The sequence below is a fragment of the Pantherophis guttatus genome, chromosome 4 (assembly GCF_059756535.1).
Source record: "Pantherophis guttatus breed Tessera chromosome 4, ASM5975653v1, whole genome shotgun sequence".
Lineage (NCBI taxonomy): Eukaryota > Metazoa > Chordata > Lepidosauria > Squamata > Colubridae > Pantherophis > Pantherophis guttatus.
In genome coordinates this window covers 102,408,724-102,432,925 of record NC_142066.1, presented here as the reverse complement: position 1 = coordinate 102,432,925, position 24,202 = coordinate 102,408,724, and the positions used below count along the sequence as shown (strand labels likewise).

General features: G+C 38.3%; 1 protein-coding gene and 1 long non-coding RNA gene across 9 annotated transcripts in view; one reads left to right on the top strand and one right to left on the bottom strand.

The window, feature by feature from the left end:
• SH3BP5 (SH3 domain binding protein 5) overlaps positions 1–24,202 on the top strand; it is a 174,672-nt gene that overhangs the window by 91,521 nt on the left and 58,949 nt on the right. The window lies entirely within an intron of this gene.
• LOC148114270 (uncharacterized) lies at positions 8,085–12,243 on the bottom strand. Its single transcript, XR_015734251.1, has 2 exons — positions 12,064–12,243; positions 8,085–9,770 (listed from the first exon to the last, which is right to left on the bottom strand). It is a non-coding gene; the product is annotated as an uncharacterized LOC148114270 (long non-coding RNA).

Here is a 24,202-nt window from a genome sequence, read left to right as displayed (position 1 = left end):
GAGGCCAAAGGGTGGGAGCCAGTGGGTGGGTGGGGCTACATTCGATGTATAAGACGCACCTAAATTTTCACCCCCTTTTAGGGGGGAAAAAGGTGTGTCTTATACTCCGAAAAATAAGGTACACCCTTTTCCTTTCTAAGCATTTCAAATGCTTTAACAGATCTTATCACAAGTTTTTCAGCCTTTATTATGTTTACATTTCTTGCTTGCAATGCATTTGAAAGAAGAGAAATTTCATTTAGAATGTCAATCATCAATGCCAAATCAGTCATAAAAATATATATCAAGACGGGCAGCCATACCTAAATGCTTTTCATTTGAATGCAAATACTAATGTAGCATTGGATATGCATGCCACATAACTAGGGTTGACCTTAAACTACAGGCAGCCCATCTTGGTTCCAAAACTCTACCATCTTTATAATTTCAATTCCAAGTTGTTCAGACATTTTGGTAAATTCAATTTGGTTCTTATTGGATTAATGAAAAATAGTATATATCTTATCAATAAATATTTTAAAATGATTTACTTGCTTTATGTCCTTTATTGAGTCATCTAAAAAAGTTGGAGACAATGGTTTAAGCAGTGCCATATTATTATGTTTAGATACTCTTTTGCTATTTTAGTGCTCACTCCAGATTTTCTCCCAAGCATAACACTGGCACCATCGGAGCAAAATGCTATTAATCTTTTTTCTAGGTAGTTCTTAGTAAACCCTACATTATTTAAACTTTCCATAACTGAAGAGCATATTGTCTCTGCATCTTGTTTTTCTAATTCAACTAGCTCAACAAAAATTGTTGGTGAGGTAACTGAATCCTCAACTTTTAAGAAAAGTATAACAACTGGTTTGCAAGATATTGTTGAAGCTTCATCAATAATCAAACATATTTTCACATTGTTTTCAATAATTTTAGTAAATATTTCTTTTTTAATTTCTTTTGCAATGAAATCTATTTTCACTGCAGTTTTATGTGAATGTAATCCTATTCCCATATCTAATCCATTTTTAATTTGCAATTCTATTTCAACTTCTATGTCTAAAAATGATTTACATCTTTGTGCCAGACTGTAAACTGTATTAAATACTCTACAAGTAGTAGATAAATATTTTTCAGTCATCTTCTCTATTGCTTTTGTCATAGAATCCTGCTCACATTATTTTAAGGTCTCTTTACAAACATTATGAGCTTTTGATGAAAAATGTTCTCTCATTTTTTTCCTTAGAGAAGCTTGTTGTATCTCTTTGTTTTTCCCTGATGCCTCAATCTGAAAATATTTCCATTCTTTTGACAGATGAACCCTTTTCTCTTTTATGGAGTCATGTTTTGTGCAATACTCGCAACCTAACTTTTTGATAGAAACTACCAGTCCATCATATTTTTCTTTAAAATTGTTGTATTGTAGCACTGTCTAGCATTCAGGAAGACTATTTTCAATTTTGGAACTATCTATTTCAATTGACGTGCTGCTTTCTCCAAGTTGGAGTGGTTTTGCTTCTGACTGTGTTGTATCATCCAAGGCCAATTCTGATACAACTGGTTCCGATCTTGGTTTCTTACTGAAAAAATCTGTCAAATTCTGTTGCCTTTCATCCTGTTAAGGGCTACTGCAAAAAATGCTTCAGTTTTGACTTGATTGTGGTTGTAAGTTGAGGACTAACTGTACATGTGAGACAGGGACTTTCCAAAAAACAGTTGACACGATCCCAGTTCCCCCTAAAAGGATTCCTCCATCTGGACTTTTTGCAATCCCCCAAAGGGTCAAAGGAAACCAGATTCCATATAGCTCTGAACCCTTAAGGCAAACCAAATACAAGTGGTCCTTGCTTAATGGTCAGTTGCTTAGCAAGTGTTCTAATTTACGACTGACCTCTCCAGAGCTACTTGACCTGTTTTTGGAGTTTTGACAGCCATGCGCATGCGTGCGCGCGCACACACACACACATTTATGACCAGTTACAACATCCCACACAGTCATGTGACTGAGGCTTTCTATGTTTTTTGCCAGTTTCCAACAATTCCTTCTGGTTTCCAGTTAAAAATGGCCATTGGGGAAAATGTTGTTTAACAACCGCAGTGTTTGCTTAATGACCACAAGGTTCACTTAATGACCATGGTGTTTGCCAAACGGCTGTGAATTCCCCATGCCTAGCTGGGAAATTCTGGGAATTGCAGCCCACCCATTTTCAAGTTGCCAAGGTTGAAAATCACTGGATAGACTCTGGTTCCTTGCTAATGTGAGACTGGGTCTTGCAGTCTTTCAAATCATGGTGTACAACAAGAGAAGGGGGGACTGTCTTACGCTGGGGTGCCCAGGGTCCTATCTTGTCCTGATGCTGCTTAACATCTGCACAGAGATGCTAGTGGAAGTCATTGGTGTCCTTCAACTCCCCAAGCTCATTCAAATAAAAATATTTTTCACTATTCAGATTAACAGTTGGAAGGGATCTTGTAGGTCATCTAGTCTAACCCCCCCCTCCCAAGCAAGAGACCCTACACCATTTCTGGCAGATGGCAGTCCAGTCTCTCCTTGAAAGCTTCCAGTGATGAAGCTCACACCACTTCTGAAGACAAGCTACTTGTTGGTTAATTGTCCTCACTATCAGAAAATTTATCCTTATTTCCAAGTTGAACCTCTCCTTGTTCAGTTTCCATCCATTATTCCTTGTCTGTTCTTCAGGTGCTTTAGAAAATAGCTTGACCCCCTCCTCTGTGTGACAGCCCCTCAAATATTGGAGGACTGCTATCATGTTTCCCCTGGTCCTTCTTTTCACTAGGCTAGCCATGCCCAGTTTCTGCAACCATTTATCGTATGTTTTGGTCTCCAGCTCCTTAGGATTCACCATGAAGCATGGTGCAATAAATTATGGAGCAATTTCATCCAGTATATAATACTGTCTTTATATGATTCCTTCAGAGATCCTGCTCTTCATTTTGTAGTGATCTGCTTCACAGTTCAAATGCTTCCATGGTATTTCATACATTATATTCATAATTATTCTTTAAAGCAGTTCATTCATTCTATGTTGTATCTATATATTATAAGGCTAACTACGGTAGATGCTTTTATTTTTTCTTAGGATTGTTTGAAATTTAAAATCAAGTTTCTCAGTTTATTAGTTCCATTTTTTAATATTTAACCAGAGATCCAAAGCTATCTAAATGCATTCTTAATTAAATGAGTATCCAGTCTTCCTAAACTTTGTATTTTACTGTTTATAAAGTATGGAACAGTATAAAAAGAAAATTAAGTTTTAATTGTACAACTCACTTTTAAAGTTATTCTTCCTGAATCAGCTGAGATAAATAATATTTTAAATCTCCCTCTACCTCAAGGCTTGTTCTGCTATTTAAGTGGCTGAGATGAGGCGGAGGCGGATCTTCTACCAGTAGGCTGAGGCGGTCGGGAGCAGCAGGTCAAGGCGGTTGGTCAGCTGAGTGGGAGGAAGGCTCAAGCCTACGGGACCAGCTGCACGCTGAGGTGATCTGACTGGGATAGGCCGCCGCTGCCAAGACGGGAGGCGGGTGCAGGCCTATGGGGCCAACTGCAGGGCAAGGAGTGGGGTTGCGGTGGGTGTGCGCCACGCTGCAAGGGACAAAGTGGGAAAGCAGCAGTGGCCAAAGGCTCTAGAGTAAGAGGCGCCCCTGCCATGTTCAACTTTCTTTGCCTATGGAGAAGTTCCCTGCCTGGAGCAGCACCCGATTTTTGCCAGCCAGAAAGTCACAGCGCGCCAGAGGAAACCAGGCAGCCACAGCTGGGGTGCCATCCGCCTGCCTGCTTGCCTGCCTGCCTGCCAGGGAGCAACAGACCAGCTGGTGCCGGGCTTTCCCAAAAGTGGCCTTGCGAGATGGCACGTGGTGGAGAAACTGCACCGCGCTTTGCCAGCAGGTAACCAGAGGGAGCCAGGCTGCGGAGGGTGATCCGACTGGGATAGGTCACTGCCGCTCGGGTGGGAGGCGGATGCAGGCCTACCGGGCTAGCTGCAGTCTGCAGGGTGAGGTGATCAGATGGGGGTAGGCCATGGCTGGTGGCCAGGCGAGCACAGGTTGACCACCCTTCCCAGCCCCGCTTCCCCGAGGGGGCACCTGGCTGTGCTTACCTGAGGCGGGTGTTTGGGAGAAGACCAAGATGAGCGGAGGCCGCCGCATCATAGGCTGCAGCAAAGGCAGGCAAGCAGGCTGGGTGTGTGGCCACATAGTTGAGGCAAGGGAGCCAAAGAGCAATTGCAGCTATGCTGCGGTGTTACTCTAAGGCACCAGCCAAGACATGCGAGGCCAATAAGTAGTGACTGGGCGTGGCAGCCAGCAATCTAACAACCGGTTCACTCAAACCGGCCCGAACCAGATGAATCACACCACTGCAGACAGTTATAGAGATGCAGATGATAGACTCAATAATTCCTCTGTAGAACTGAATCAACAGCTCTTCGGGCAGTTTGAGCTTCCTGAGTTGGTGCAGAAAGAACATTCTTTGTTTTGTTTTTTGATGTTTTTGATGTTAGGTGTCCATTTTAGATCTTGAGATACAATAGAACCTAGAAACGTGAAGGTCTCTACTGTTGATACTGTGTTGTCTAGTATTGTAAAAGGTGGCAGTATAGGAGGGTTTCTCCTAAAATCTACCACCATTTCTACAGTTGTTTTTTTTTTTTTAAATTTGATTTATATGCCGCCCTTCTCCGGAGACTCAGGGCGGCTTACAGTGCGTTAAGCAATAGCCTTCATACTTTTTGTATATTTATACAAAGTCAGCTTATTGCCCCCACAAACTGGGTCCTCATTTAACCTACCTTAGAAAGGCTGAGTCAACCTTGAGCCTGGTAAGATTCGAACCTGCAGAAATTGCAGGCAGCTGTGTTAATAACAGGGTGCATTAAACCACTGTACTACCACGCTCCAAGTTTTGAGTGTGTTTAGTTCAAGATTGTTCCGGTTGCACCATAAGGCTAATTGTTCAACCTCCTGTCTGTATGCAGATTCGTCTTTGTCTCAGATGAGACCAATCAGTGTTGTATCATCTGCAAACTTCAGTAGTTTAACAGATGGATCTTTTGAGATGCAGTCATTGGTATATAGAGAGAAGAGAAGTGGAGAGAGCACACAGCCCAGGGGTTGGTGTGCTGTGATAATTGTACAGGTATCTGAAGTGATTTTGCCTAGCTTCACCTGCTGCTTCCTGTTTGTTAAAAAGCTTATGATTCACTTACAAGTGTGGTCAGGTACAGCTAGCTGATTTAGTTAGAAGAATATCTGGAATGATGGTATTGTATGCTGAGTGTTTAATGCATTTAGTAATAAAGCAAATATCTTAATTATATCTAATCTGTCCAAAGCCTATTTATTTCTGTGTGACTTGAATAACTGTGTTTATGGATGCCATCCATTTTTGTAACTTAAGCTCCTGCAGAAAATAGGTTAGCATATCATGACAAAAGACATACACACCTGCAAATCCTTGGACCTGCAATAATGTGGGAACAGTTCAATTCTGCTTTTTTTTTTTTTTAAAGAATTTTCTGTGAAGTTAAAGACTTCAATCTATGACAAATATGATTAAAGAAATAATTAATTAATTAATTATGTATTTAAGGTTTATTTTTTAAAAAAGAAAAAAAATTAAAAATCTTATTGGGCAATAAAAATTGCCAGCTAGTTCTTTCAACTCTCACAAATATAGTCCAATATGCCCAGAGGAAAAAGTATTCCTTTTTTCATTTTGAATAGATATAATTATGTACCAAAACTCAGAATCTATCCACATATCAGTGCTGATTTCCAAACAAAAAACCTCCAGAAAAGATGTACAACCATGTACAAGAAACAGTATAATCAGTGCATCTGTTTCAGATATATAATGGATTAGGAGGCAACTATATCTATGTTATGGTTCTTCTCTTGGACTAATTAATATCCACAGCTGTGACCATATCTTACACAAATTGTTTCAAAATGTGTTTCAACCTTGCTTTTTTGCAAAGTTTTAGGGAACTGAAGAATATTCTAATTATAAGAATGTTTTTCCTTGGTTATAAAAGAAAGATGTTTTATTTAAATGCAGGGCAATTGATTCTTTATGGATTATTATTATTATTATTATTATTATTATTATTATTATTATTATTATTTTATTTCTATACCGCCCTTCTCCCGAAGGATTCAGGGCGGTGTACAGTCTATTAAAAGCACAAAGACAGACATCAATTTAAAAATATGCATTGATTAACTGAGTGCAGTATATTTATGTATGTGTGGGGAAGTTGTATCAGTCAATGTAAGCTGCATGGAATTATAGGACTGTATTCAAGTTTCAGTAATAAATAATAAATATGAATTTACTATTTAATGTTGAAATATATGCAAACTGGTTTTCCTGAAATTATAGTAATGACAGGTTTCCATACATACAGGTTATAGAAAATGTATTGAATCTCCCGGAAACTAGGTTAGAAAATAACTACTTCACTGCAGATGAGTCTGGGACTGAATTTTATTCTATTTTTAATCTTCATCATATAAGAAGATAGTTGTATTATCATATTAACAATTCAGATGGCAGGAACTGCTTGCACTATAAAGGAGCTGATTGAGATACTTTGCTCTAGGGCACTGTATAAAACTGCAGTCGGCATCCATATATCCAGCATTAAACATTTAAATGTTCAATATGATTCAAAATTCCTATTTCAAATTGCCATACATTAAAACCTAAACACTGGGACATATAGACTGCATTCACATGCATAGGTAAAACAGGTTCCTGAAAATCCCAAGTGTGGAAGTATTGGTTCAAAATAACACAGAAATAATATTCTCTTCTGTTTCAGGCTTTAGAATGGAACATGATGCTTGCTGAGTTCTCTGTCCCTTCTGACTTCTTGTACATCATTTTTTAAATTAAATAATTAGTTACAAAGCTGGTATACTTCAAAAAAGTGCTTTGTATAATTTTTATTTTCAGTGGTATCTCTAGAATTGCATAGACAGTTTTAGAAAAAAATGGCTACAATCCAATGTATCTGGAAATAAATTCACCTTTATGTATATGTGTTTCTATGCGGTGGAATGCAAAGCAGATAGTATATGGCATCCCAAAGGAAAATTCTCCTCATAACCTGGAAATATTTTATGCATGGCTGGCTCAAACCCTTGGTAGACATTTTATGAATGGACAACACCCGCTCCCTATGTCAGCTATTTTGTGAAACCATCACATTCTAGCTGCACCTGTGAAATTGAGAATACAGCATCATATCTGAAAGCAAAACACTCTGTATTTTTATGCTATCACAGCTCTTTTATAATAAATTAAAGTACAGTAATTAGAACTAAATGAGAAAAATTTGTTCCTTGATAGTGTTAAGTCTTCGGACTTACGATGCCAGTTTCTGATTGGTTAAAACGCGCTGCCGTTCTGGCGGGAGAATCCAGACCCTGCCATTGGTTGGACACTTTGGCAGCTATTGTATAAATAGCTGTCAAATGTGCAAGTTGTTGTTCTGTTCTTATACTTCTTCCTTGCTGTCAGTTAAGCCAAATAAAGGCTTGTTAGCTTTGAAACCTGCCTCGTCTCAGTCATTAAGCCCCCGATGCCCAACAGAACAGATAGTTTGTTTTCAATCCTGATTTGTCTTAGAGAGTTCTGTCAGGTTATCCCTTGTTCTTTACTCTTCTCAGTAGCTCTAGCTGTTTAATTAATCACAGAAAGTCTGTGGTCTTTGGTGATCTGATTTCTCCCATTTTTTACAGATCTGAATTATATTAGAGCTTGTGTTTGACTTATAAACAAAAGCTTGTAAAAAACAGACAAGCCGATCTTCTGTAGTTTACTAAATGCTACATTCTTATATTAATATAAGGAGGAACAGGATGAATAGGCTACATGTATCTGCACATATGTCACTTACATTATTCTTTGTGAATATCCCCGCAGCTCTGTTTTCTTTTATTATTATTATTTTTATTATAGTTAAATTTAATGTTTGTGTTATAGCATCCTAAATATAAAGCAACTCATTGTACACAAGGCTGATTTGATAGAGTCACATCTACACACATATGCACCTAAATACAAAAACAAAATAGGGAGATATTTTTTACATTGTAAGGCAGGTGGAAAAGCAATGCAGGAAGTATGCAGGTGAAACAAAATTAAGAGGAAATGTCTAAAGTGAGATAGAACTACTTCTAGGATATTCTTTGTCTGTGACAAGATGAGAAAAGACAAAACAAAATTAATAGCCCACACATTACCCTTCACTGTCTTGAACATGTTGCACTTTAGGTTCTAGAACTTCCAACTACTTTGAATGGTGATTGATATACGAAGATAAGCTCAAGTCAAATTTAAGCTCTGGAAACTATGTGAATGCAATAAATACAGCTTTTCTGATCATATTATTGACAATATCTGCCATTAACTATTTCCAGGATGTTTTTTTTAATTTGTAATCTCTGCTATGGTGGTCTTCTTTGAAATATTAGCCAGGCTCAACCCGGATTAGCATCAAAGCCTAGATAAGTTTGCTCAGATATCCTGTTGATATCTAGTTAATAATGTATGAATCCCTTAATGAGCAACAATTTGAAATGAAATAGCCATTACTAATGTTGATCTTATCAAATCATACTAAATCAGTATGTCCATTCTAGCCCAACAATTTCGTACTGGAATCCAATTTTAAAAATTCATTAAGAAGAACAACTTAAATTTTATCTACCAAATATTGCTTCCACTGGTTTAAGAAGTCAAAGTACTAAAATTTTAATGTAAAGGTAGTGTCTGCGCAGTAGAACATAGGAGCAATCCTCCCTATTTGTTCACATAGGGCATCTCTCTCCAGTTCACATCCCCCACCCAAATGCCAACCTTCCCCCCCTTGTTACTATGGCAACCGATAGCAAGCAAGCATCATAGAGGCTGAAAGGTAGTCCTTGATTTATCACTGGTCGTTTAAGCTTCAGAAAGAGTCCCTAAAGCATTTCCAGCTGTTATAAAATGTTGTGCCACTCCCCACGGTCCCATGATCATAATATGGGTGCTTGGAAACATGTTTGCACTTACGACCAGTTGCCAAGCACCTTAACGTCATGTAATCACCATTTGTAATCTTCTCTGAGGACTTCCCCAGAAAGTCAGTGGGGAGGCTGGAAGAGAAAGTTGCAAGCTGCTGCTGCCTACTGAGAAGGCTCTGTCTCTCTGTCCCCCCAGAACTGAGATTTTTAGCCCAATGAAAGATTTTTCCTTCCCTCCGGCCACTGCGGTGAAATTCTTCGATGGACTGCAGGAAGAGAATTGAAATCCTAAAGGTTTTAGCTCCATTCTTGCAGCCCAACAAGGATCTTCTCCCCCATGGAACCTCCCAGGGTCTTTCCGTGAGAGGCATTTCATGCTCCTTACCTGGGACTCTGCCCTCTTAACTATTAAATATTGAAGCCTATGCTAGTCTCAACAGCCTTCTCTACTTAGAATTCTCCATGGTTCTTAATAAACACTGGAAATTACTAGCCTGAAATTCAATTCCTCTGGATTTTTTATTAGTATTTTTTTTTGTCATTTCTTTCAGCAATGTAGCCTGAAAGCTAGGCATACATTTTTACGTTGTCACATATTGCTAAGTTTACACATAGGGCTGAATTGTAATGTGATTTACTTACCTTGGGAGTTAGCATATTATTTGAACTTTGCTACCATGGTTGCTAAACCAAAGTTCATGTTTAACTCCTATATATGATCCAGACTTGCAGGGTGCCAGATAAGATGAAACAACCTTTCAAACAAGCAAAGGAAACCTGTTTAGCTATTACTTGGCATTAAATGTGCATATGACAGAGTTATAGCATATATAGCCCAAATAAAATAGCCAAATGTGAAACACTTTAAGTGCCTATCCTAAATGTTTTTCACACAGCCACCCTGATTTTACAACTCAATTCCTGATTGCTATTTTCCCATTATCAAAAGCCGATGTGTGAAATCCTGATCAATTCATGTAAAACAGAAAAACTGGCTACTTGCTTTGAGGAAACCCACCGCTTTCAAGCTATTAACAAAACATATACCGACACAAATACCCATCATTTCCTTCCAGGGTAAGCAATATTATTACCGAATGAGAGGAGGAATAAGAATAAGGCAGAAAAATTAAAAGCATAATAGAAGCATGCAATGTAAAGTTTAGTCTATGCCAAACTATTTAAAATACCTTTCCATACTTTTCTGTCCCCTTGCAAATCATCCTTCCTTCCATTAAATCCATATACCACTTCTTATAGTCTCTCTTGCTTGTTAAACTTCTCACTTCTCACCAGTGGTGGATTCAAATTTTTTAACAACCAGTTCTGTTGGCGTGGTTTGGTGGGTGTGGCTGGGTGGGTGTGGCTGGGTGATCATGTGATTGGGTGGGCGTAGTCAACTCAACACCACTCATGTCAAGGGGTGCTTTGCCCAGCCCCTCCTTGTCACCCCCGGCCTCAACGTATCTATAGTTCTGTAAAATGTTCACTTTTTTCGACTTTATTATCTGCATCTACATACTATAGATGTATTTTCATGGACCACTGAAAGGCGAAAATGGCTCACATGCTTTGCCCAAGAGTGTGATTGGCAACAGGCTTTTAAGGTGCTGCCAGAAAGAAGGGGGGGCAATGTATTTTCCAAAGCAGCAGAAGGCAAAACAAGAAGCAATGGATGGAAACTGAACAAAGAGAGAAGCAACCTAAAACTAAGGAGAAATTTCCTGGCAGTGAGAACAATTAACCAATGGAACTGCTTGTCTTCAGAAGTTCTGGGTGCTCCAACACTGGAGGTTTTCAAGAAGAGACTGGACAGTCATTTCTCTGAAATGGTATAGGGTCCCCTCCAAGGTCCCTTCTAAGTATTATTCTGACACCTTTTCCCGGCCTTCCACTCAGATTTGGCATCCTTAGTTTTCCTGCCTGAACGGGGGGTTGGACTAGAACAGAGGTCTTCAAACTTGGCAGCTTTAGGACTTGTGGACTTGTGGCTATGCTGGCTGAAGAATTCTGGGAGTTGAAGTCCACAAGTCTTAAAGCTGCCAAGTTTGGGGGCCCCTGGACTAGAAGACCTCCAAAGTCCCTTTAAGCTCTGTTATTCTGTTATTCCTAAGCTAAATAGCTAAGACCAGTGGTGGGTTGCTACCGGTTCTCCCCAATCGGGGAGATTGCGCGCAAAGCACGTGCACGAAGTGAACCAGTGGTAATATCGTTAGAACCCACCACTGGCTAAGACACTCATTAGGACCCTATCTCTTTTAGCATTTTTCTTGATACTTCTCCAAAATGCACCCTCAAGAAGCCACATCTCTCTCCCTCTCCCTCACACACACACACACACAGAGGTTGGATTGGATATCTCTCTCCCACCCTCCTTCCCTCTCTGCTTTAGGCTTAGAAAATTCCCCCGCTGCCTTCCCCAAACACCTCCCCCCATTGCAAATATGGCGTGTCGTTCAGGTGGGAAATGCCTGGAATGCAATAAAGCCCACCAATTCACCTCCTGCTGGCAGGCTGGCTAATGGAGTGAGAGGAGAGGTAGGGGAGCTGATTGGAGCCCTCCGAAAGAAGGGGGCTGAGGGAAAGTGCATGTGCTACAGCATGCTGCGGATGCCCTCGCTTGCCCTTTGCCTGGCTTCCCTCCTCCTGCGGTATCCTCAGTGCTCGCTCGTGTTCCCCCTCCCCACTCTAGCTTGATTGCAGGTGATTTGCAAGCCTGCTGTCGGAGAAGCTGGGTGCTGGTGAGAGCTGGCTTTTTGCCTAGCTTTGTCCAGCTGTCAGAGGGGGCATGGCTTCCTCCTCAGGCCCCCGTCCATTCCCCCCCCCAACCAGCCAGACAAAGCTAAGCAAAAAGCCAGCCCTTACCAGCACCCAGCTTCACTGACAGCTTGGAAAGGGCAATGTGAGCTTCTACCTGCGTCAACCTAGACTGGGGAGGGAGGGAGCGCGAGCGAGTCAGAGGCCCTTCCCTCCAGCCTTTGCCCAAAGCCCCGCACCGCACCAGGAGGCTGAAGTTTGAATTTCTTTCCCCCTCCGACCCACACGTACCTTGGCAATGGGACTGTTTCTCTCCACCTCCTTTTCCAGCTGCTGGATCAGAGGGACAAACCTAGCTTTGCTACCCATTGCAGTAGGAATCTCAAAGCCCAGAATGAATATTTGTGCTACAACCAGCCCCTAGATCGGCCTCCTGCAAACTCTGTCTCTCAAGCCCGGCCGAACTTTTGCGCGCCACTCAGGGTGGGGCGGAGGGTGGGGCTAGAGCTAATAGGTAGCCAAACTAAGTGCCCAAAGGACCCTATCCTGTCATCAGGAATCCTGGTGCCTCAGCAAGTGAAACTTCGGCTGGGCTCCTCGGAAGACCACGGAGTTTGCAGGCCGCCTGCCTAGCTAGCGCCCAGATTGGCTGCAACACAAGCATTCATTCTGGGCTTTATTTGAGATTCCTAGCTATGGTGGATAGCAAAGCTAGGACTGACCCCGGCCAGCTTTCTCATTTAGGGAGCCTCTGCTGATTGGGAGGGCCGCGCGGCAAGAGAAAAGGCATTACATATCAGCCTCATCTGAGGCAAGTGGCTAGGAGGGGCAAGGTGTGTGGCCAGGTGTGGTTAGCTACCGGTTCAGACGAACCAGTGCGAACTGGCTGAATCCCACCACTGCTTCTCACTCACGTTGAAGAAGCCTCTTGGATGAGAAGTGAAACATCTTCAAAGAAAAACCAGAAAGTCCAGTTGCCTCTTGAGAAAGCACCTTTGGGATTCTCACTTCTCTCTTTCTAGGATCTCTTCAATCCCAGCCACTAACAAATTTCTCAGACTTCTTGTCCTATTTTTCTTTCCTTCACATTTTACAGTTAAGTTCTCATTCATTCTTTTTATATGACCAAACTACTACTAAGTGTTTTTTCGTACTGGTCATTCACTTCTGTTTATATTTTTTCACTCTGCAAATCCACCTTTTACGTATACATAACAAAGTAATTAGAAGCACAATATTATACATTGCTTCTTTTGACAAATATTCATTACTCACAAAAGATTGCATATTGCTCACATTTCTGTCAGTATCTGCACATCTTAAAATATTGCAATTTCTCCATATTTTGTAATTATTTACCAGAATGCATGAATTAATCTCATGAAGTAAGTGCATTTTTTCGATTTATGAATAAGTTCGACTTGTTTACTTCCCTGTCAGATATAAGTGCCTTGGTCCTGAAAGTATTGCATCAGGCAATTTAATGTGTTTTGCAAATCATTTAATAATTTTAAACTATTTTAACTGATGTTGTCTTGTGTTTTTAATAGGCTGTATACCTCCCTGAGTCCTTCGGGAGAAGGGCGGTATAGAAATAAAATTATTCTTATTCTTATTTGGATTCTGAGCCAACAATATAGTATAATCTACAAATAAAACCACACATATATTTTACATCTCCAACCAACTCATCTGTAATGTTACCATAATATTCTTTATACGATAATAATACTAGTAGTTCAGGTAGTCATTGCTTAAGCCTAACTGGGATTTTCAATTCCATATCTCTCTTTTTTTTAAAAAATCAAGTTTTATTGGTCCCCCCCCATTCCCCCACATCTTTTTTGAAGAGTATTGGCCATATCTTATCTTATACAATTTATCAAATTCAAATACATTTTACTCAATTACAATTTTTGCCACAATTTTCTTTCCCCCCCTTTTTAATCATATCTCAGTATTTCTTTGCTTACTTATATAAACAACATCTTCATTCACCCTCAAATTCTAATTTTCCTGCTTATTCATATTTATTCTCTTTTATTCTTTAACAATTCATTCTTTATCTTAATATATTTGTGTTTATTCAGGGTTGCCTTTCTTCCATTTCATCTTTTTTATTGTACAGCAATCTTTCTCCTCCAACCTACCATCTCCCCCTTTTCTTTCTTTCCTACTTTCTCTTCCCCTCCTCTTCTTCTCTTATCTACTTCCCCTCCCCTTCTCCTTCTCCTTCTCTCTTCCCCCCTCTCTCCTACTCTAATTTCCCTTCCCTTCCTTCCTCCCTACTCTTCCTTCCCTCTCTCTCCTTCCTCTTCCCTTCCACCTCTCTTCTCCTCATCTCTATTGCTGTATTCATCTTCGATTTAATATTTTCCACTATGGAGTCCAGGCAATCCCGATCTTTCATTTATCAAGTAATAAATGATAAATGATCTTTCATTTATCTCCGACTTCCGGACCTATTTTTTTCAGTTAGCCGGGCTGTCCTGATTTTACGGCTGGTTTTAAAATTTGATATGGATTTTAATTGAAAAGTTTTAAATTACAGGCCAAATTTATTTAATTATTTTAAATCTATTTTTAACTTTTGTGTATAAATGTTTTTTATCTTGGCTGTTCACCGCCCTGAGTCCGAAAGGAGAAGGGCAGTATAGAAGTTTGAAAAATAAAAATAAATAAATAAAGTATATTTCACAAAATTCCTCTTATCTTTTTAATTATAAATAGTATATTTCATCTTACTCTATTTTTCCCTTTAAATTTTTACCCAAACAATCTTCCAATCCTTTATCTTCTTTACTTTTAACAATATGTTTTTTCTTCTTTACTTCTTGCAAGTATAACATTTAAATCATTTTTTAACATTTCAGTTTCATTCAATTTTACATTCAATTTCAGTTTTCCATCATAATTTCAATTAATGCTTATGTTACTTATTTCTCTCCATTTACTGCTTTCTCCAAAATCATTCTTTCTTTCACATTGCACCTACTGGTCTATTTCATTTAACAACATTTTCACATATAATTTCTACCACTGACATCATTCTCTTTATTAACAAATTAACATTTTCACTGACTCTTAACCATTTTCCCTTAGTCTCTCCACAACTCCATTTCTTAGTTCCCATTCCCTTATCTTCCTCTTTTTCCTTTTCTTGTATCTCCCCTTCAGCCTCTTTTCTTTAATTTTAACTCTATTCATTTTCTTTCTCAATCTTTCCCCATTTATTTCTCTTCTTTTCTTATTTGAGATGTATTTTCCCTTAACCATTCTTATTCTGTCACTGCTAAACCCAGTGTAATCATCTTTATCTTTATTTTCAATTATTTCTTCTCCAATATTATCTTTGTTTTTTTCGTTTCTCGTTCTTCTGTTCTCTTTCTCTTTTTTTACATTCTAACCAGTCCTCTGTTTCTTTGTTTCCCTTAAGTGCTTCTCTTATTTTTTGAAACATCTCCCTCAATGTCCCATATTCCTCCTCCCAATTCTCCATATTTTCAATTTAAAAGGCTGAGATTTTTAAATTTATTCTTTTCCTTTACATATCTTCCAAATTTCCAAGTCCATACAGTGTTCTTCCCTGCCCCCCATTTAAATAATGTCCAATTCAGATCTTCACTTGAGCCAGCACCCTTTCAGTCTTTGTCCTTTGATCTCTTATCTTGGTAGAGCTGAATGAATCCTCTCACAACTCTTTCTCACGCTCTCCACCAGCAGCTGTCTTTCTCCAATTCACAATCCTTTGCATAACAAAGTAGCCATCTTGTAATAAACAAAAGCATTCACTTTCTCTTTTCCACATTAAGTTCTTCTACTGTTTAAAATGTTTTTCTATCTTATTTTCCTTGTCTTATTTTTTTCCCCCAAATCCAGTTTTAAATCTGAATGGAAGATTTTTTCCAGAGCTTTAGGTTTGATTTTTAAAGTTTCGGCTTTTTCTTTCTTTCTCCACTTTAGTCCTTCTGTGCCAATTAGCCGTCAATCTTCCACTACAATTTTTTCAAGCAGTCAAAGACTTTTTTTTTCTTTTACCTGTGAGTTGGCCAATTACTCACCCGGAAACAATACTCCATTCAATTACCGCTCCTACATTCCCTCTTTCTGATCGTGGCCATTCTGGCTTGTGACAGCTCCTTAATGGCTGCCTTCCTTCGCTGACGGGTCAAAGACTAATGCTGGCATTTCAGGGAACTTGCTCATTCCCTATCTGTGCCAACCAACGTCTTCTTTCTTCACTGTCTCCACAAGACAGCTATGATCCCTGGGGATCCCCAAAATCGGCTAGGATATTGCTGTTCTCCTGGAGCCCCAGAATCCACACCGTATCGCCTGATGCCGGCCACGCCCCCTCCAATTCCATATCTCAATGAAGTGGTTGTTAAGTAAAAATCATGACAGTCCTGGTTAGTGACAGCAGTTTTGATAGTCCCACAGCAAGTGATTGTTAAGCAAGTCACCATGGTCATTAAATGAGATATCCCATGATGTATGGCACTGTTGTCCTAATCAGAAACATCACAACAAAGTCCAATTTGGTCTAGTGATTAAACCATTGGGCTAGAAAGCAGGAGATTGTGAGTTCAAGTACTGCCTTAGCCATGAAAGCTGGCTGGGTGACCTAGGGCTACTTACTCATTCTCAGTCCAGCTCGTCTCACAGGATTGTTGTAGTGGGGACAATAGGAGGAGGATGGTATGTTAGATATGTTTGCCACCTTGAATTATTTGTAAAAATAATAAAAGCAGAATACAAATAAATAATAAAATAAACTATTGGTTTAGAAACCAATAAAAACCACCAACCAACTTTCAGTAATTTTGGAGGGATGGGTACTGCAAGACTTTATTTTTGAAGAAGTAATCAAGCTTACAGAAACACAAAAATGAACTCTGAACTTCAGAGTCTATCCTACAATTATGTAAGATGGTTGAATGAACAGTAATGTCTACACTTCCATAATTTTAATTTAAATGGGGGATATTTTAATGAAGCAGGAAAATAATCTTGAAGTCAGCTCTTTTGTTATCTACATTTACAGGTAGTCCTTGATTACCACAGCAATTGGGGCCAGAATTTCTTTCGCTAACAATGTGGTTGCAACATGCCATCATTATAGAGCTGAGGTGGTGCAGTGGTTAGGGTGCAGTACTGCAGCTACTTAAGCTGACTGCTAGTTCAGCAGATCAGCGGATCAAATCTCACTGGCTCAAGGTTGACTCAACCTTCCATCCTTCCGAGGTGCGTAAAATGAGGACCCAGATTGTTGGGGGCAATATGCTATTTAGTATACTGTCTTTGGTGTAAGCCACCCAGAGTCGTCGGAGAGTGGGCGGCATAGAAATATGAATAATAAAATAAAATAAATAAATATGACCACATCACTTAGCAATGCCAATCCTGGCAGTTCTCATTGCCATCAATAGGTGAGAACCATGTGGGTGAGGACCTCAAGTGACCATGACATGAAGAGGCATTGAAAAATGTAAGCAGACTAGTGTGTAAGAGCTACAGGCGAGATCTATGGATGGGCAGGTACTACTAAATGCAGTGAACGGATGGGTATCATCAGTTGGTGCTATGGAATATCGGCATATGGCTACAGTGAAGTATGAAATCCTCATGTTGCCCCCGGGCTTATTGGGAGAAAAAGGTGATGGGAGCAGGAGCAACTTCAATTTTCTGCTGCCTTCTCTAATGACTTTGTTTGTGGAATGCCAGCAGAGAATCTTGCAAATGCCAATCATATGACTATAGGACATTGCAACTGCCCTTATTGAAAATTGGTTGCCTGAATCATGATCACTTGACTGTGGGGATACTATAATGGCCTGCAACTTTGAGACCAATCACAAGTCGTCTTTATTTACCACTGTCATAACTTTTAATGGTCATTGAACAAGTGATCATAACCCAAGGATTACTTGTACTTCTTTACATAATAATATTGTTCATTATCCGCTTTTGCAACATTGGGCAAGCTTCTTAAAGCTGACATGAAAGAATCTCATATTTTGTTTCTTCAATCAGGTCCTGACAGTCCTTCCTAACTTTTCATGTAGGTCAAACGAACTTTCATGAATGTATTGGGATAAGGTGGAAATCACATAGTGGGATAAGATGGAAATCACATAGTGCCAAGTATGGACTATATGGTGAAATCCATCTTTGCAACTGCCTCTTACGTGACTCAGGAGGTGTGAGGCTTAACATTGTCATATTGCATGCTGCTTTTGAATTCTACTCAATTGGATTATGATCAGCCCATAAATTAGTGTCTATTTCCACCTGCTCAATTTTCGGAATCAAGTCCATTGTTGTCCATATCATATCTAACCTGGACCAAGATGAGTGCCTGTTTGAGTAAAAAGTGTATTGTCTATTCTTCCCATTTCTAACACTCCATATATCTTTCAAATTTATTTCCTCTGTCATTTTAAAAAAAGAATTTGGCAGTGTTTTTCTATTATGCCTTCCTGTTTTTGTTGTTTTATAGTCCAATTTTTCATCTACTATTCCATTAAAATCTCCCATCATACATATATTATCATAGTCCATTTCGATTATTTTCATATGTAAATTTCGATAGAAATCACTCTGATTGTTATTTGGCGCATATATTGCAACTAGTAGTATCTTCATATTTTTTTTTTTATTGGATTTTAAACAAAGATATAAAGACAATACAAAGAATACAAAGACATTACAAAGACAAACAGATTCCCACCACCTACCTACCCACACCATATTTTACATATATGTTTTGGTCATCATCAGAATATATATTGCTTTGTAAGTTAATATATGAATGATACATTGTCAATTCAGGTGTTTTAAATTAGAAATAATCTTGCATCTCCTCTTTATTCATTTCCAATTTTAAATTTTCTACCCTATTTTCTTTCATCTATATTTGTATTGATTTTCTTTTCCAGCTATTGATACCACTGGTGCCACACAAGATAGTATTCACTTTCTTCCTTATCCTGGAGTTCCAGTGTCAATCTATCCATTTCGGCACACTCTGTTATCTTTGAGATTAGTTTGTCTTTGGTTGGGAGTTGGTCTGATTTCCAATTTTGCGCGAACAGTAACCGTGCTGCTGTTAGAATGTGTATGATGAGATATTTTGTCTCTTTGTTGTGTTGTGTTGTTATCATTCCAAATAAAAAGAATTCTGGAGTGTTTTCTACTTGTTGATTTATTATTTCTTCAATAGTTTCCTTTATGTCTTTCCAGTATTGTTGGGCCTTTATACATTTCCACCAGGCGTGGTAGTATGTCCCCTTTTTTGTTTTACACTTCCAACAGTGTGGGGAGGCATTCGGGTATATTTTGGCTAATCTGGCTGGTGCTAAGTGCCATCTGTAAAACATTTTTATGAGATTTTCTTTATAGGGTATGGCTCTTGTCATTTTGGTGTTCTGTTTCCACAATTTCTCCCAGTTTGCCAATTGAATGTTGTGCCCTATGTCCCTGGCCCACCTTATCATATTTTCTTTTACTGTTTCTTCCAATAATTTATATCTAAGAAGTTAGTTATATATTTTGGTTATCATCTTTTGTTCTGAGCCTTGTAAAATCTTGTCCAATTCATTCAAATTATTCGAGATTCCATATTGCTTTTTGTCTGCTGTGTGTCTTGAGTGTATTTGTGTATAGGGCCACCAATCGATATTTATGCCAGAGTTTTGGAGTTGCTGTCTTGAGATGAGTTCGCCTTCATGATTCAGTAAATCTTGGTACCGCATCATCTTTCCTATTTCGAGGGTATTCGGGTATATCAATGCTTCCATCGGGGACCACCATTTTGGTATTCTAGTATAGTGAGTTCTCTTAATATCCTGCCAGATCTTGAATAATGAAGCTCGAATTATATGACGTTGGAAGTACATGTGTCGTTTGTCCGATCTGTCCCTTAGGAAAGCGTGCCATCCTCTTATTAAGTCAAAGCCTTCTAAATATAAAGTTCTTTTGTTGTCCAGTTTCATCCATTCTTTAATCCAGGTCAGTCCTGATGCCTTATAGTAGAGTTCCCAATCTGGTATTGCTAGACCTCCTTTGTCTCTTGAATCCTGTAGAGCTTTGATTTTAATTCTGGCCTTCTTTCCCTGCCATATGTAGTTCATTGTTGTTTTGTTGAGGTTCTTAAAGAAATCTCTTCCGGGGTGTATTGGTATCACTTGGTATAGATATAATACTCTTGGTAATATATTCATTTTTATTGAGGAAATTCTGCCCATCAATGAGAGTTGTAATCTACTCCAAATTTCCAGGTCTTTTTTTATTTGTTTTAGCAATTTGGTATAATTATCTTCTTTGATTGTAGTTGCTTTTCCTGTCAACCAAATACCTAGGTATTTTATTTTCTTTACTATTTGAAGTCCTAATTCTTCTTCTAATTTTGATTTCTGTGTTTGGGTCATATTTTTCGTCAATACGTTCGTCTTCTGCTTATTTATTTTGAGGCCCGCAACTTCCCCGTATTCCTCTATCATTGTCATCAACCTGGTTCCAGATTGTATTGGGTTTTCCAGTATGAAAATCACATCGTCTGCAAAGGCAAGTAGTTTATACTCCTTTCCCCGGATCTTAAGGCCTTCTATGTCTTCCTCCTTCCTGATTTCCGTTAATAAAACTTCCAGTGCAATTATAAATAATAGAGGTGACATGGGGCAGCCTTGTCGTACTCCTTTCTGAATGTCAAAAGTCTGTGTCATGTCACCATTTATTGCAATTTTGGCTGTTTGACAGGAGTAGATTTTTCTTATCAATTTAAGGAATTTCTCTCCGCAATTCATTAATTCAAGTTGTATTGTGAGAAAGGACCAATTTAAGTTGTCAAAGGCCTTCTGGGCGTCGAGAGATATTAAAGCTATTTCCTTGTCTATCTTCTTATCGTAATATTCCAGAATATCTATAATCGTTCTCAAATTATTTTTAATCTGCCTCCTGGGTATAAAGCCGTTTTGGTCTGTGTGTATGTATTTATGAATTATTGTTTTAAGTCTCTGCGCTAATATTGACATAAATAGTTTGTAATCCACATTGAGTAATGAAATGGGTCTGTAGTTTCTAACTTGGGTCGGATCTAAGTCTTCTTTGTGTATTAACGTAATAATGGTTTCTGTCCATGATTTTGGAATTTCAGTTGTCAATAACGCTGCGTTGAAGACTTGTAGCAATATTTCATCTATTTCTTGTTGGGAGTGTTTATAAAATTCAGTAGGAATTCCATCTGGTCCTGGGGTTTTATTGTTCTTTTGTTTTTTGCGAGCTTCAGTCAATTCGATCATTGTTATGGGGCGGTTCAGGGTCTCTCTATGCTCGTCTTCGAATTGTGTAATATTCACTTTACTAAGATATTTTCGAATTTGGTCTTCCGGGACATCTTCCTGTCGATAGAGGTTTTGAAAGAATGTTTTGACTATGTTTTTCTTATCTAGGTGTATGTGGAGTAAAGTTCCTGATTCGTCCTGGAGTTGGTGTATAATTCTTTTGTCTGTTTGTTTTTTTAATTTATGAGCTAACCAGTGTCCAGTTTTGTTTGCATGTTCAAAATTGGTCTGTTTTGCCATTTTTATTTTTTGTGCCAAATCAACTTTTGTAGTCAAATTCAATTTGTGTTTAGCCAAATTAAGTTTTTGCTGTGCTATCTTGTTATTAGGGTGCTGTTGTAATTTAGTTTCTTCTATCCTGATTTCTTCCAATAAGTCATTCCTGATTCTTTGTTTCTCTTTTTGTCTTTTTGCATTGGTTAAGCCCCTAATATAAGCTTTCGCCGTGTCCCATAAATTTTGTAACGACGTTTGGTCCTTTGTGTTAATTTGAAAAAATATCTTGATCTCCTTTTCTATCATTTGTAGATACTCTTTTTCCTTTATAATACTTGTGTCCATTTTCCATCTTTTTTGTTTTGGGGAGCCTTTCCAAATTATTTTAATGGGATTGTGGTCGGCCCATATATTAGGCATAATTTCTACGTCGTGTGTTTCTTTACTTAGTTGGGGTGTCATCCAAGCCATATCCAATCTTGACCACAATTGATGTGGGCCAGAAAAGTATGTATACTGTTTGGTTTTAGTATTTAATTCTTGCCAAGTGTCATGTAGACTCATTTCTTGTACCAAATCCTTGAATGTTTGTGGCAGTGTCTTCCTTTTGATTTTATTTTTCCTGTTACTATAGTAGTCTTCTCGTGTGTTGACAATTGCATTAAAATCTCCGACAATGCAGATATTTTCATAATCCAGTTCTTTTAATTTATCGTGTAATTTTTTATAGAAATCTATTTGGTTTCCATTTGGAGCATAAATGGCTACTAACAGTATTATTTTTGTTTCCAGTTTTACTTCTATTATTAAAACTCGACCCTCTTTGTCCACATATATTGGCTTTGTTCTTATATGGTCTCTAACATATATTACCACTCCCCTTTTTTTACAGTCGCCTAAAGATGTGTACATTACTCCTAATTTTTTATTTTCGAGTAATTTTTTCTGTTGTTTTTTTATGTGTACCTCTTGTAATGTGATTATATCTGCTCCTAATTTTTGGAGTTTAGTGAATGTCTGATATCTTTTGCTTGGTGAATTTAGACCATTTATATTTATAGAAATGAGTTTTAGTTCTTCTTCCATTCCTGCTGTTGTTTATTTGTCTGTTATTTTAAGTTTTGTTGTGTTTCTTGTGACTCTTTGTGTAATCCCTGTCATTTCCTCCTTCCCCAACTTTCCCCTCTTCCGTTCCTTGTCCTCCTTGTTTGTTGGTTGCTCCTCTTGGTCACTGGGGTTTGAATCTTCTCTGCCTCCTCTGCTCTCCTGTTCTCCTTCATATCCTAAATGTTGTTCTGCGAAGTCCTGGGCTTTTTCTATGGTGTCAATTCGAAATTTTCTTCCTTCCCAAGAAATGAGTACTCCTTCTGGTATAAGCCATCTAAATTTAATCTTGAGTTTATTTAACTGTCGGGTTAAGAAGTTATATTCTCTTCTCCTATCCCTGGCCCTTCTCGGTACTTGTTTTAGCGTTAGAACTTCCCTCCCTTTGTACATAACTGTCTCCTCTCTCATCTTTCGGTATATTTCTTCTTTCATTGTTTTTTTCGTAAATCTGATGTGTACTTCTTTAGGGAGTTTGTTTCTTCTTGCGTAGTTTGTGAAGGCCCTGTAAATTTCATCGATACCACCTCTTATTTCATCTTTATCTTTATGTGTCGCCTCTGCCAAGATTCCGACCATGATTTCGCCCAAGTCTTCATCTCTCTGTTCTTCTATATTTTGGAATCTTAGGTAGAAAGATGCCTTTTCCATTTCAAGGAATGTCAATGCATCTTCGGTATCTCGACTCCTTATCACTTGTTGGTTCTCCATCTGTTCCAACCTGGTAGCTGTGGCTTCCGCCTTTTCCTCAACTATATGGATTCTCTGTTCGTTTTTGGTTATATTTTGTTGAATTTTCTCTATTTTCTCATCTATATTTCTAATCTCATCTTTGATTTCCCCTACATCCAATCGCATTTGTTCATGGTTCCTTTTAGTTTCATCATGGTTGAGGGTCATCTTATCTTCCATCCTTTTCATTCCCTCCTGGATCATTGCAAGGGCAGCTTGGATGTTTTGGATACCTATGGTAGTCTTTTCTTTATCTGTTGTTTCCCCTGTCTTCTGCTGAGCCGGGGAAGCCACCAATAGTGTTTGAGTTGGAGATATTTTCTTGGTTGATTTAACAGTAGTTGATATGCTTGAGGTTGCCATATCTATTATGCTTATTATTTTTGCCCACAATTTCATAAAGTTCTCTCATTTAATGTTTATAACCTGGATGCAGGATTATTTTTACAAGGTTTTTTCAGAATATTTCTAATTAATAATACGATATTGGGAAAAGAGCAAAAAGGAAAGCGGGGGGGGGGGAAGCAAGAAAAGGGGGAAACAACGGGGAAAATGTAGGCTTCTAACAATTCATTAATTACCTTATTCTTCAATTACTTACAGAATAAAATGTATTTTATTATAATAGTTCTAAAATAGAATCAATATCACTTTAATTATTATAGTTCTATCTGATTATTTAAATTAATTTACTGTATATGGATAAATTGATTAAATATAATTAAAGATGATATGCTATAATTGTTTGATTAACTTCGAATAGACAAATTAGACAAACTGCTTAAGAGAAAAACTAATAAGTTATTAAAGGTTATTTTCCGGGTCTAGTATCTTATGATATATAGTATAATATATAGTATAATAAACTTAAATCGAACCAAGCATATATATATTGTCCATTAACTATAGTCTTTTATCTTTCTTGGTGTTATGTAAACTTATCTTTCTTCCAACCAAATACAGTTCCAAAGGTCTGGATCACCCTGTTCACTTTGATTATTCCACCATCCAATTTAATCTATAGTCCTCTGTGTTCC